The sequence below is a fragment of the Capsicum annuum genome, chromosome 11, assembly GCF_002878395.1.
Source record: "Capsicum annuum cultivar UCD-10X-F1 chromosome 11, UCD10Xv1.1, whole genome shotgun sequence".
Taxonomy (NCBI): domain Eukaryota; kingdom Viridiplantae; phylum Streptophyta; class Magnoliopsida; order Solanales; family Solanaceae; genus Capsicum; species Capsicum annuum.
Genome location: NC_061121.1, coordinates 72113321 through 72127772, shown reverse-complemented (window position 1 = coordinate 72127772; position 14452 = coordinate 72113321).

The following is a 14452-nucleotide window of genomic DNA, read 5'->3' as shown; positions in this document are numbered from 1 at the left end:
TTTCCTATCGTTCAAGTTTTAGTGAGCGTCAAAACTTGGGTCAACTTAAATCGATAATAACTTGTTTTATATGACGAACTAGGTGATTTAAAATATATAAAATGAAATATCTTTGAATTAGCTTTCCAACTATACCAATTTTGCCTAAATCCGATATCGGAGCAAAGAGTTATCCCCATTTTATTCTAGCATGTCAAGCTGGAAAACGGTGACGACGTTTCTGATGGGCTATCACGTTTCTGACGACCTTTTTGATGACGTCGTCACATTATAACGACATTTTTGATGACGTCGTCAGCCCTAGGTATAAAATCAAGAATTCGGACCCCTTTTGTGACGACCATTCATGACGGCCTATCACGGACCTGACAGCCTATCACGGATGGCGTCAAGTATATTTTTCCAGCAATTGAGGGACGTTTTAGTAAGGATATTTTGGTCTTTTTCCTTCACTTCCCATGACTTAAAACCCTCAAGGAGCGTATTATCTTCCATTCTATTTAGTTAAAAATCTCAAAAAGCTCTCTCATACACTCTCAATCATAAGATTAGGGTTTCCTCTCAAGATCAAAACTCTCAAGAACAAGCCCTAGGGTTTTCATAGAAGAGTCTATTTCAAGGAAATTTTGCCGTCAATCTTCACGAATTCTTAATCTAAGGTATGCTTAGTGTTCATCCATGGGTCCCTTTCATCCATGGAGCTCAAGAATCATGTTTTAAATTATAAATTGTGATTTTCTTGTTGTTTTATGACTATATTCATGTTAATGATTGTTGTTTGGATTCAAGGTTGTGTCTTGATGTGTTTTTCATGAATTATGTGAATAGGTTAGTTGGAAACCCATGAATTTGGGTGGTTCAAGATTTTTAAATTTGTTAAGTACACCTATGCTCAATATTATGCATGCAAAGTGTTTGATAAAATGCTTAGGATGCTAGAAATTAATGTTTACATGGTTCCATGATATCTAAATGACAAGTCCATTTTAGCTATATACTTCAATATAAATTCCATGCTATTGATGTGTTGCTATTGTTGTGGTATGAAGCATGTATGATAATGGAGATATACTATATGTACATGAAATATATACATGCACTCCCTACCATGCTTAAGATGTTGAAGAACTACATGAAGTATAATATCCCCTACTTATGACAATGTGAATTGTGGACTCCAATCTTATAATCAAGTCAGTCATGTTGTGTCAGTTTCCTTCCATCGAGTCCTGGGGGTATTCGTACCCAAAAATATAGCTGTGTGCCTAGATCCATGTTATGTTATCACGATACTCTCAGTCAAGCCATGATCTATAGAATTCAGTTAGTCATGTGACTCAGGAAAATCCAGTAACCCCAGTAATCTCAGTAGTTCAGTGATCTCAGTACTCAGTAATATCTGTAACCTCAGTATTCAAACTCAATCTCAGTAATTTCAGTACTCTCAACCAGTCCTCAAAACTCAGTATATTCCATCAGTCATCGGAATCCAGTAAACTTAGTTTAGCTCCGCTAAACAATACCACTAGTATCAATTCAGTTAATTAGTATCAGTTCAGCAAATTAATTCAATTAAGTTATTTAGTTCAACCCAGTTATTCAGTTCAGTGTCTTTCAGATGGGAGTAGGATTTAGCACCGAGCAAACCTAGGGATGGGGGCTCACCCACTAGAATAGGACTGAGATCCCTAGAAGCAATCCCTAAATTCCAGAACTACGTTGCCAGTGTAGGTACAATATGTCACCCGTTAGATAGGACTGACATACTCAGGGCTCACCCGTTAGTACATTTATATATATATGATTGATCCCAGGAGTCACCCACTAGATTAGGACTGACTGTACAACAGATGTCTTTACTAGTGGAGTGGTACTGACACCTTTCCAGTCAGGGCAGAGATTGGACCCCAGTCAGCTTATCTTGGGGCATGTCGGTTAGATGAATACATCCCACAGTTTCAATTACAAATTCAGGACTGCCAGATATAGTCAACTCAGTTCAGTAGTACAGATTCAGTACTGTAAGAGACAATCAATCCTTATCATTATAAATAGACAACAAGATCACCCGTTAGACAGGACTGATCTCAACTATAGTTAAACAGTATTAGAATCATCAAATTTAAAGATCACCCGCTAAATAGGACTGATCTCAAATTTAGTTACTATATATAAAACAGAACTCAGATAGTTTCATTAGAACTTAGACTGTCAGATACAGTCGCTCAGTATCAGTTACATCGGTTAGGCCAATCATCACATTTATATTAGTTATATCCATTTTTTGAACTCATATATCAATTATATCAGTTATTAAAATTCATGATATCTGTATTCAGCTTCAGGACTGTCAGACACAGTCAACTGGACCAGTTCTTAATAATTTGAACTGTCAGAAATAGTCATTCGTCTATTCAGTATCTCAGTATTAGTACACTCATATTGTCAGTATTCAGACTCAGTATTCAATATCTCCACGAGTTCAGTTACAATTATGTATGCATGTATGTATTCTCACGTTCATATTAGTCAGCATTGTTCATTTATATAACCCTTTGCATTTAGCCTACCTCACCCGTATACTCAGTACATTCAGACGTACTAATGTATTTGCGCTATGGTGATTTCTCTTATGTTACACCATAGGTTCAGAGGCACGATCTCCAGATCAGCAGTAGCATTCCAGTGTTCAGAGTTTGCAGTGAGTCCTTCTTATTCGAGGACGATATGATTATTGTTATATTTACTATTCAGTTGCTAGATGGAGTTAGTTGGAGACATGTTCCTTCAACTCCTTATTCATTCAATTAGAGGCTTTTAGACTAGATGTCAGATTAGATATTCAGATCTCATTATTTTCAGTATTTATGACTTATTTTGGTATTGTTATGCCTTTTTCAGATATTTTATTATCAGACATTTATTCAATTCGAACCTTATGGCCTTTCATGTTCATATTTCTGCATTTTATGATATATTATACAGTATACAGGTACAGATATCAGTCATGGGTTAGCTTGTGGTCCTTTGGGTTCATAAGAACCGTGTAGCATTCCAGTTCAGAAAATCAGGATGTTACAAACTTGGTAACAGAGCCTAAGATTCAATAGAGTCCTAGGAAGTCTGAAAGCCGCATCTAGTAGAGTCTTGTACATGCGTGTGTTGTGCACCACACCTATGTGAAGGAATCTATGAGATGTTCTAGGAACAGTTTCTCTTCTTTCAGTATTCCTGTCGTGCCAGTGAGCAATCAAATTTATATAGCTTGTTTTCTCATCCTTGCATCTATTCATGCTATCCAAAATCTCAGAGAATGTAACTATTTCAACGTAGAACCTCCTAGTAGTTGCAAGTTCAGTCCATCTCATACATTAGTTTCAGACCTCTAAAGCTTAGTTATAATCTAGTTCGTAGATGCCCTGTGCATCACCCAGTATCTCCGTAAGGTAAGCATTCTTAGAGGGACATAGCGTCCCAAGGGGGAGATACCCCACCTTCTCTTAAGGCTCTCATGTCTTAGATCTTTCAGTTTCTTCTTGCATAACGAATTCAGTCTAGAATAGAGGGTACTTATAAGTTGACCTTCAAGTTAGACCTCAGCTGTAAGTCAAGTATTCAGAGGTTCAGTTCAGTTCATGATGTTTATTCCATATGTCATGTAGTAGAATCAGTCATGTTCCCATATTTCAGTTCAATCTTAGTGCCTTTACCATTGCATGTTCAGTCGTATGTTCATGAATTAGTTCAGTCATGTATTCACACATCAGATATGCGTGGTCAGCTTATCAGTATTTTCAGTCATGCATTCACATATCATGTCAGTCATATAATCATACATCAGATATGCATGGATTCAACTTATCAGTTAAGCATGAGACATGCATTCTCAGTTAGAGAAACTCAGTTTATCAGAACACTCAGTCCTACATTCATAAATCAGCTACCCATGTATCAGATATGCATGTACAGTATGATATACTCAGTTTTCAGTCATGTCAGCCATGAAATCATGATCAGTCATTCATGCTATATATTTGTGTAAGTTGTCTTTTCTCTCATCTCATCTAGTATCATTCGACGATGAATGTTCTCAAGGGGGAGATATTGTAATATCCCATATTTTGGACTAGAATAAAAATCCGTCATTCCTATGCGTGGATGTTTTAAAAGCCTTAAATCCTGTATAAATTTAGTGTGTTAATCAATTATGTAGTGTAGGAATCTATTTGATCCTGAATTTAGATCATATAGATCCCCATAACTCATGTACAAGTTGAAAGCTTTCCTATCGTTCAAGTTTTAGTGAGCATCAAAACTTGGGTCAACTTTAATCGACCATAACTCATTGTATATGATTAACTGGGTGGTTTACTATTTATCAAATGAAATATCTTTGAATTAGCTTTCCAACTATACCAATTTCGCCTAAATTCGATATCAGAGAAAATAGTTATTCCCATTTATTCCATCATGTCAAGCTGGAAAATGGTGACGATGTTTCTGATGGGCTATCACATTTCTGATGACTTTTTTGACGACGTCATCATTTCTGATGATATTTCTGATAACATCGTCATCCCTGGGAAGAAAATCAAGAATTTGGACCCCTTTTGTGACGACCATTCATGACGGCCTATCACGGACCTTACGGCCTGTCACGGATGGCATCAAGTATATTTTTCCAGCAATTGAGGGACGTTTTAGTAAGGGTATTTTGGTCTTTTTTCTTCACTTTCCATGACTTATAACCCTCAAGAAGTGTATTATCTTCCATTATCTTTAGTTAAACATCTCAAAAAGCTCTCTTATACACTCTCAACCACAAGATTAGGGCTTCCTCTCAAGATCCAAACTCTCAAGAACAAGCCCTAGGATTTTCATAGAAGAGTCTATTTCAAGGAAATTTCGCCGTCAATCTTCACGAATTCTTAATCTAAGGTATGCTTAGTGTTCATCCATGGGTCCCTTTCATCCATGGAGCTCAAGAATCATGTTTTAAATATAAATTGTGATTTCCTTGTTGTTTTATGACTATATTCATGTTAATAATTGTTGTTTGGATTCAAGGTTGTGTCTTGATGTGTTTTTCATGAATCATGTGAATAGGTTAGTTGGAAACCCATGAATTTGGGTGGTTCAAGATTTCTAAATTTGTTAAGTACACATATGCTCAATATTATGCATGCAAGGTGTTTGATAAAATGCTTAGGATGCTAGAAATTAATGTTTACATAGTTCCATGATATCTAAATGACAAGTCCATTTTAGCTATATACTTCAATATAAATTCCATGCTATTGATGTGTTGCTATTGTTGTGGTATGAAGTATGTATGATAATGGAGATATACTATATGTACATGAAATATATACATGCACTCCCTACCATTCTTAAGATGTTGAAGAACTACATGAAGTATAATATCCCCTACTTATGACAATGTGAATTATGGACTCCAATCTTATAATCAAGTCAGTTATGTTGTGTCAGGTTTCTTCCATCGAGTCCTGGGGGTATTCGTACCCAAAAATATAGCTGTGTGCCTAGATCCATGTTATGTTATCACGATACTCTCAGTCAAGCCATGATCTATAGAATTCAGTTAGTCATGTGACTCAGGAAAATCCAGTAACCCCAGTAATCTCAGTAGTTCAGTGATCTCAGTACTCAGTAATATCTGTAACCTCAATACTCAAAGTCAATCTCAGTAATTTCAGTACTCTCAACCAGTCCTCAAAACTTAGTACATTCCGTCAGTCATCGAAATCCAATAAACTTAGTTTAGCTTCGCTAAACAATACCACTAGTATCAGTTCAGTTAATCAGTATCAGTTCAGCAAATTAGTTCAGTTAAGTTATTTAGTTTAGCCCAGTTATTCAGTTCAGTGTCTTTCAGATGGGAGTAGGATTCAGCACCGAGCAAACCTAGGGATAGGGGCTCACCCACTAGAATAGGACTGAGATCCCTAAAAGCAATTCCTAAGTTCCAGAACTATGTTGAAAGCGTAGGTACGAGATGTCACCCGTTAGATAGGACTGACATACTCAGGAATCACTCGTTAGCATATTTATATGTATAGGACTGATCCTAGGAGTTACCCACTAGATTAGGACTGACTCCACAATAGATGTTTTTACTGGTGGCGTGGTACTGACATCCTTCCAGTCAGGGCAGAGATTGGACCCCAGTCAGCTTAGCTTGGGGCATGTCAGTTAGATGAATACATCCCACAGTTTCAGTTACAGATTCAGGACTGTCAGATATAGTCAACTCAGTTCAGTAGTACAGATTCAGTACTGTTAGAGACAATCAATCCTTATCATTATAAATAGACTTCAAGATCACCCATTAGATAGGACTGATCTCAACTATAGTTAAATAGTATTATAATCATCAGATTTAAAGATCACCCGCTAGATAGGACTGATCTCAAATTCAGTTACTCCATATAAAATAGAACTCAGATAGTTCCATTAGAACTTAGATTGTCTGGTACGGTTACTCAGTATTAGTTATATCGGTTAGGCCGGTCATCACAGTTATAACAATTTTTTAAACTCATGTATTTGTCATATCAGTTATCGTAATTCATGATATCAGTATTCATCTTCAGGACTGTCAGACACAGTCAACCAGACCAGTTCTTCATAATTCAAACTATCAAAAATAGTCGTTCATCTATTCAGTATCTCAGTATCAGTACACTCATGTTGTCAGTATTCAGAATCTGTAGTCAGTATCTCTACGAGTTCAATTACAGTTATGTATACATGTATGTATTCTCACTTTCATATTAGTCAGCATTGTTCATTTATATAACCCTTTGCATTTAGCCTACCTCACCCGTATACTCAGTACATTCAGACGTACTAATGTATTTGCGCTATGGTGATTTCTCTTATGTTACACCATAGGTTCAGAGGCACGATCTCCAGATCAGCAGTAGCATTCCAGTGTTCAGAGTTTGCAGTGAGTCCTTCTCATTTGAGGATGATATGATTATTTCTACATTTACTACTCAGCTGCTAGATGGAGTTAATTGGAGACATGTTCCTTCAACTCCTTATTCAGTTCAGTTAGATGCTTTCAGACTAGATTTCAGATTATATATTCAGATCTCATTATTTTCAGTATTTATGACTTGTTTTGGTATTGTTATACCTTTTTCAGATATTTTGTTATCATATGTTTATTCAGTTCGAACCTTATGGCCTTTTATGTTCATGTTTCTGCATTTTATGATATATTATGCAGTATACAGGTACAGATATCAGTCATGGGTTAGCCTGTGGTCCTTCACAGTCATGAGCATCGTGTCGCATTCCAGTTCTTAAAATCGGGGTGTTACAGTATTACATCCCCGCTCAACGATGTAGCCGTATGGTTCAACTTAGGTAAAGGATTAGAGATTAGGAAACCATGATCATACAATTAACCCTATGAATCAACAACTAGGATAAGTAAGTTAACGAAAGAAATTCAACAACATAGTATGATTGTTCGTAAGACTTAACCCTGGGCTTCTATCCTTTGATTGTCCTAAGTCATCTTTTTCCCATTAGTTTAGTTTCTTTCTAGTTTACGATTCTTAAACCTTCTTGTTTACTTTTTCACAATAGTTAAACTAGAATTGGATAGGCGGCGAACGCAAGTCCCTGAGAGATTGATACTTAGGCTTCCTTGAAGCCACTTTACTACTTGATAAGACCACGTACACTTGCGTGTGCTCTTGGGCGTTGTCAATTAGTAGCCTTTTTTTTTACAAGAAAAGATTCACACGGTTTTGTTTTCTTTTTTAATGCCACATCAGCATTAAGGGTTGAATTAATTCACTATAAATCAGTTAAGGGGGTAAATAAATGAAAGTTTGACTTAAGTGTTAAAGTAAGTTGAACGAACAATTTCAGGGGTGAAAATATGTCTTTTCTCTTTAAAATAATAATCTGGAATAATCAAAAGTTAGTTAAAGAACTATTATTTAAGTGGGCCCTCATATACAAATAGTATAGTTTGTATATCATGCAATTAATATATCATGCAATTAATCTCTCTCATCTAATTAGCTTGAATTTCGGTTGACTTAATAGATCACTTAATTTTAATTTTTGATTTAATTTTAAAAAGTATCTACTTTATTTTATTCTTTCTCTCTTCTTAATCTTTTATTTATTGATTTTTCTCTCTCTCTTCTTAAATTTTCTTCAATTTGTTTTCGTTGGAAAGTACTCCATTCATTTTTATTTGCTCCCTTCATTTTTCGTGAGTCAATTCGACTAAATTTCAATGCTAAAGTAGATTATATTAATTTAATTTTTTAGAATTGAAGTTTAGATATTCAAAAAATATATGAAAAGTACTATAAATTGTAGTTTTCTTTTTGTCAATTTGATTAAGTAATACTTATTAAAATGTTGGTAAAAGTTTGTATCCTTTGACTCTGAAAAAATGAAACAAATAAAAAGGAATGGAGGGAGTAGAAACTATTGGTAGGTTTTGTTATATTGACTCTTAAATAATATATTTTGTGATTCGCCGAATATTTATTAAATCAAAAAACGTCTCTTTAAGAGTCAATATAACGAAACCTCTTTCTTCCTTTTTTGCATTGATAGTTTCTTTCTTCTTTTTTTCCCCTTCTTCCTTATACTTTAGCATATTCTCGAACTTTAATTATTCATTTTATGATATTGTTGAAGCTTGAATTGTATCAAGATCCCTCCTAAAATGTGCTCTCAAATCTTAAAAATGAGGTTTAAGGCCAAAATGAAGTATTTATACTGTTCAGTGAACAGTACCTTTATCGCAATTACGACACCAGTCAGGGTCAAAGTTGACTTCCCTTAAGTTTCTCTCTGCAGTCGTGGGAATTGGACATGTGATCGTGATGCACAAAAAGGTTTACCTTTGTGATCTCTACATCCTCCATGCGATAGTGATGAATAATATTTGAGCTCTTCGCGATCGTGATCCCATCCACGTGATCACAATAAGTAAATATTTTATGCACTTGCAATGGTCCATGACCAATAACTCTCTGAGTGAACCCTCGAGATTTATTCAATATTTTATCTAAACAAGCTAATAATGCTACTAGGCTAATTTCAATAATACGAATTCAAAGGAATCCTCATAATCACCAAAGTAGGTCTTTATCAACAAGGTTCACCCGATAATCACTTTAGGCCAATAAAATTAGTTTCTTGCCCAAACACTCAAAAATTATAATAGAGCCTCGAAACCGAATAAATCTCGCTACTAACCTAAAATCGACATTTTAAAATTAGGGAAACTGAAAAAAATTTCATCTGAATCTCTGATCTAGAAAATTTAGAGGCGGATCCAGGATTTAAAGTTTGTGAGTTTCCTATGTTAGATAAAAATAAAAACAAAGAGTAACTAAAGGGATTTGAATCCACAACCAAGAGGTTAGTAGAACTTTTACAAGTCCCTCTACTCTACTAGACCAACAATAGAATACATTTATGGGCTCCCAACTTATAATTTTTATATATATACTAGATTTCTCTATATAGATATTAGATCCGCATGAAAGTTACTGGGTTTCTGAGAATCCCCACCCAGGCCCCTAGATCTGCCCCTTCTAGGAATGTTTATCAAATTCAACAATATCAACTTAAAAGCTTTTCAAAGCTAAAAAATTGCATAAAATACTTTTGAATGCTTTGGGGATCGTGTCACCTATTCCAGCAACTCACAAATATTATAATACAGCAACAATAAGGGAAAAAATGATCAAAACATAAAAAAATTAAAAATCATCACGAGGATAGTTACATAAATATAGACTCTAATAAAAAAATCGTAGAATGTACTTGGAATGCATCAGATGTTCAGACTCTTCTTCGCTTCTGAAATTCCTCTTCTTCTTTATAATTCTTGAGAAATTCAAACATGCATCATAGATACAAATGTAAAGCAACCTGTATTATAGATATAATCTGTATTAAAAAAAACTCATAATGTGTTAGACTCTTCTTCGCTTCTAAAATTCCTCTTCCTCTTTTATTTCTCTTGGGAAATTCAAACATTAAATTGTAGATATAGACGTAAAGCAACATTATCATAAATCTTCTCAGATTAGATTTATCAGACTTTTTTCACTTTTAAATCTTCTCTGCTTCTTCTTCAATTTTTCTTGATCAATTCAAACATTATATCATCGACACAAATGTAGGCATCATGTATCTATGTTGGTAAATTGTGCATGCACCTAACATACAGATATATAGAGAGGGGGGAAGAGAGAAGGCAAGATACACAGATGAAGAGTGATGAGAGAAGGCGAGATACACAGAGGAGGAGGAAAAAAAAAAGGAGAAATAGATAAGGGAATAAGATAAAGGGAGATGCACAAAGGGAGAGGGACGAAAAAAGTAAAGAGGGGAGAGGCGAGGGAGAGAAGGAGAAGAGAAAGTGTTGTTGGGTTTAGTAAATATATAAATTATCGCTAAATTTAGTTAATAGGCCTCAAGTATCGTGGTTTGTAAAATTTAATCAATAATTTTAGGACACTAACAAATGATTTTTTTTATTTTTCATTGTTCGGTATTTATATTGGAGTCCAACTAAATTAGACTCAAGTCGGGTAGGGCCCATTTTGGGGTAGTATCCATACCAAAAAAAATTTCATGCCCATGTTCAAAACTGTCGGTCATACTGAAAAAAGATAATACCATCTGATTGAACTAATAATACCATCGGCCATACTGAAAAAAGGTAATTCGAGTATGCGACTTGTTGTGTTACACTAAAAAATAATATATGCATATGATTAAGAATCAAACTAAGCCAACAATAACCACATTGAAAAATTTTTAATATATGGGTTGACTTTGTTTTAATAATAAAAACCAATTAAATTTATTTTGACCAAAACTTGATTCAAATCGACCTGTGAACTCTCTATCCTACAGCTATAATATATAATTCTCAGGTACTCATTAGGACCCTTTTATTATATAGTGCATGAAAATTTAATTAATTAAAAAGATATCATTTATTTTGAGTTAATAAACTATGTCACAAAAATAAGATCATCTTTTATCATTTTCTTTAGGCTTAAGTCAATGACAACCCCTTAAAGTTGTTTAAAAAATTCACTTAGGCACCTCAAGATGGACTACTACCTATTGAACACCTAAACTATTCAAATCATGTACCTATCAAACATAAAATGTTGTGGGAAAAAAGTGCCCCTCACTTTCCTTGAGCACATGACTGAATTCCAAATAATTTTTTTTCTGAAAAAGCTAGCACTTTTTTATCTTTAATTGACACTTGGCACTAAAATAACTAAAATCTTTTTATTTATTTTTAAAAGAAATAATTTTAATTAGAAAAAAAAAAATCACCCTACCACTTTCGGTCATCTCCTTTGCAAGCCATAACATCTCTGTGTTTTATTTCTTTCATATGATTAAAATAATTCAGTATATAAGAAAACAGTAAAACTTTATAACAATAATCACCTAATCTTAGAATCCTCGAAGACTTGTTTAAACTAATTGAAAGACACTTCAAACTCACAAGGCCAGTTGGGTATTAGCGAAGCCTTGTTTTGACGGCCTCACTTTCTAAGTATTTGAGAAAATTCTACAATTTTGGAGATTGAATAGCTGAAGTATCCATCGAAACTTTGATGGAGCATATACAGTGTTTCTAGTTAGTAGAATTTCTGTATTTTTTTCTCCTGAATCTTTTTTTTTGTATGAAAAAAATAGAATGTCCTATCACTATACCCCTCTCTCCCTGTAAGTTTAAAAATAAGAATGGTGAAGAAGATGAAGTAAAAGTAGGAAGGGGTAGGGGGTTTAGGTTTTGTGAGGAGGCGAAAGTGTGTAGGTGGGTTGTTTTTTTTTCTTTCTTTTTTAATTTAAACTTATAATATTTGGGGCCTTAATGCCTCATGTTATCTTTTACTTAGTTAATTTTGTCATGTCACCGAGAGTGTATCATACACACTTCACATGTTTTGTTGATTAATAAAAAGTGTTGAATAGGAACAATTATTTCAATAGTGAGGTGCTAATAGGTACTAATCATAGTTGAAGAGCTTAAGTGGATTTTGCAGAAAATTAAATAGGATGATCCCAATATGGGTGGCTTTGGATTTTTTATCACCATAAGAAAAGTCTTTAAAGGCTAGCATTCCTTCTTTTTTATGTATAGTATAAGTACATTTTTGCCCCTCTACACCTCAAATATTTTTAAAATTTTCATTCTCATTTGTCTCTTAACTTCTATTTTGATTGTTTTTTTTTTTACCTTTTTCTTGTTTTAATTCATTTGTCTCAATTTTTTTGTTTGTACTTTTTTCTCTTTTTTCTTTTTTTTTCTACAAACTTTATTTATTTTTTTATTTCTCTATCTTTTTTCAATTCATTGGTCTCAATATTTATTTTTTATTTTATTTTGTTTTTTATCATTTCTCATTTCTCATTTTTTTTCTTGTTCATTTTTCTCAAACTTTATTTTTATTTTTTTCTTCTCATGTTTGTTTTTCTCAATCTTTTTTTTGTTATTTATTCTTCTCTTTTTTTCTTAACCTTTATTTTTCTCTTATCTTTTTTTTCTTTCTTTCTCAATCTCTTTTTTTAGTTTCTCTATTTTGTTTATTCTCTTTTTTATTTTTTCTCAACTTCTATTATATTTTGCTAATAAATAAAAAGTTGAATAATCTGCAAAGGAATATTCTTTTCTTGACATCAAAACAAATAATAATAATAATCTTTACAATGCTCTCGGAGCATGCTTAACTCATTCTGCTAACGTGCACCCTCCTTGGCTAAACGAGGAAGAGGCAACCTAGGAAGGATAATGACAAAACTAGAAAGCTAACAGAGGATCGAGGAAACCAGGGAGATAGTAAGGGGAAACTCTAGTAGAGAATGAAGAACAGGTTGAAGAAAATGGCATAGTAACCATGAAAATTGGGGCTTCACCCACAATGGAGTCAAATCAGGCTTGGAAAGGGAAGAGAGTCATCTTCATTGAGGAACCAAGTACTAGCACAGCTAATCCAGTAATATCTAGCCCAATGGGAATGTCGATGCTAGAGAATCAGCAAGAGAAAAAGGAATCTGATGAGAATAAGAATTGGGCAAATCTATTTTCGTGAAATCGAGCTTCAGCTAATGGTATGGCATTTAAATTCATAGTGCCAATTATTCTTGATAGGAATCCTAGGGTTATGCTAGAGGAGGTTAACATAGCGAGATCTACAAAGGAATGGAGCAATGCATTAATACTCTATACAATGGGGGAAGCACCAGGTTTGACATACTTGAAAGCTTACATTGCGAGAAACTGGAACATTGTGACCCTGCCAGAGCTATACTGGCATGACAAAGTCTATTATATTGCTAAATTCAACAACTCACAGGACAGGGATGAAATCCTCTACTCGGGTCCTTACACTATGAATAGCATGCCTCTATGTTTAAAGGTGTAGAGCCCTACATTTGATTTTTCAGAAGGAAATTCCCACTATGCTGCCATTTTGGGTAAGACCGTATAATTTACCTTTAAATTGCTGGGGCTAAAAGACTTTAAGTAAGATTGTGAGTATATTAGGTTAGCCATTATTTGTAGATGAATGTACTAAAGATTAAACAAGAATATCTTATGCAAGAGTTCTTGTTGATATGAATATATAACTCAGTAGTTGCCTAAGTAAATTAAAATTATTGATTCGTTTGGGAGATTATTTGTTCATAAAGTCTCTTATGATTAGAGACAGCTATTTTGCCCTGTGTGCTCTCAATTTAGGCATATCTGCAAAGATAAAGCATCCCACCCTAAGGTAAGCACTAAACCTCAGGAAGCTGATCAAAATAAGAAAGAACGGAAACTTGCAGAGAAGAAAATAGTACAAAAATAGATGGGGAAGGGAATAAGGATACCGGATAATCCAATGACTAGTAAGGAACCAGAGACAGAGCAACTTGCAATTCGGCAAGTAACTTCTAGTGTGACTGCTTAGGCATACAAACCCCAAGGAACATAGAGCAAGCTAGCTTCTATTACCCGACCTAATGGGATGGAAAGTATGTCTTATGCTGATTTGTTAGTAACAAGACCAACTCAAGAGCACAAAAAGTCAGTAATAAAGTACAGAACTCGTTTTCACTATTAGTATAGGAGGATATGGTGGTTAAGGTAGTAGAAAGACCTCTCAAGCAAAGGGATATGGAGATCTATTTTTTGCATAAAAATAAAGTTAGTATAGTTGGATTATTAGAGACAAAAGTAAAGTTGCTAAGTTCCAAAACAGTCTCAATACTTATGCTAAAGGTTGGAAACATATAAATAATTATACTTCTGATACAAGAGGTCATATATGAGTGATATAGAAAGAAGAAGAGGTCCATGTACAATAATTGTAAATTCATAAGCAATTCATTCATTGTAAGGTGAATGATAGACATTCTG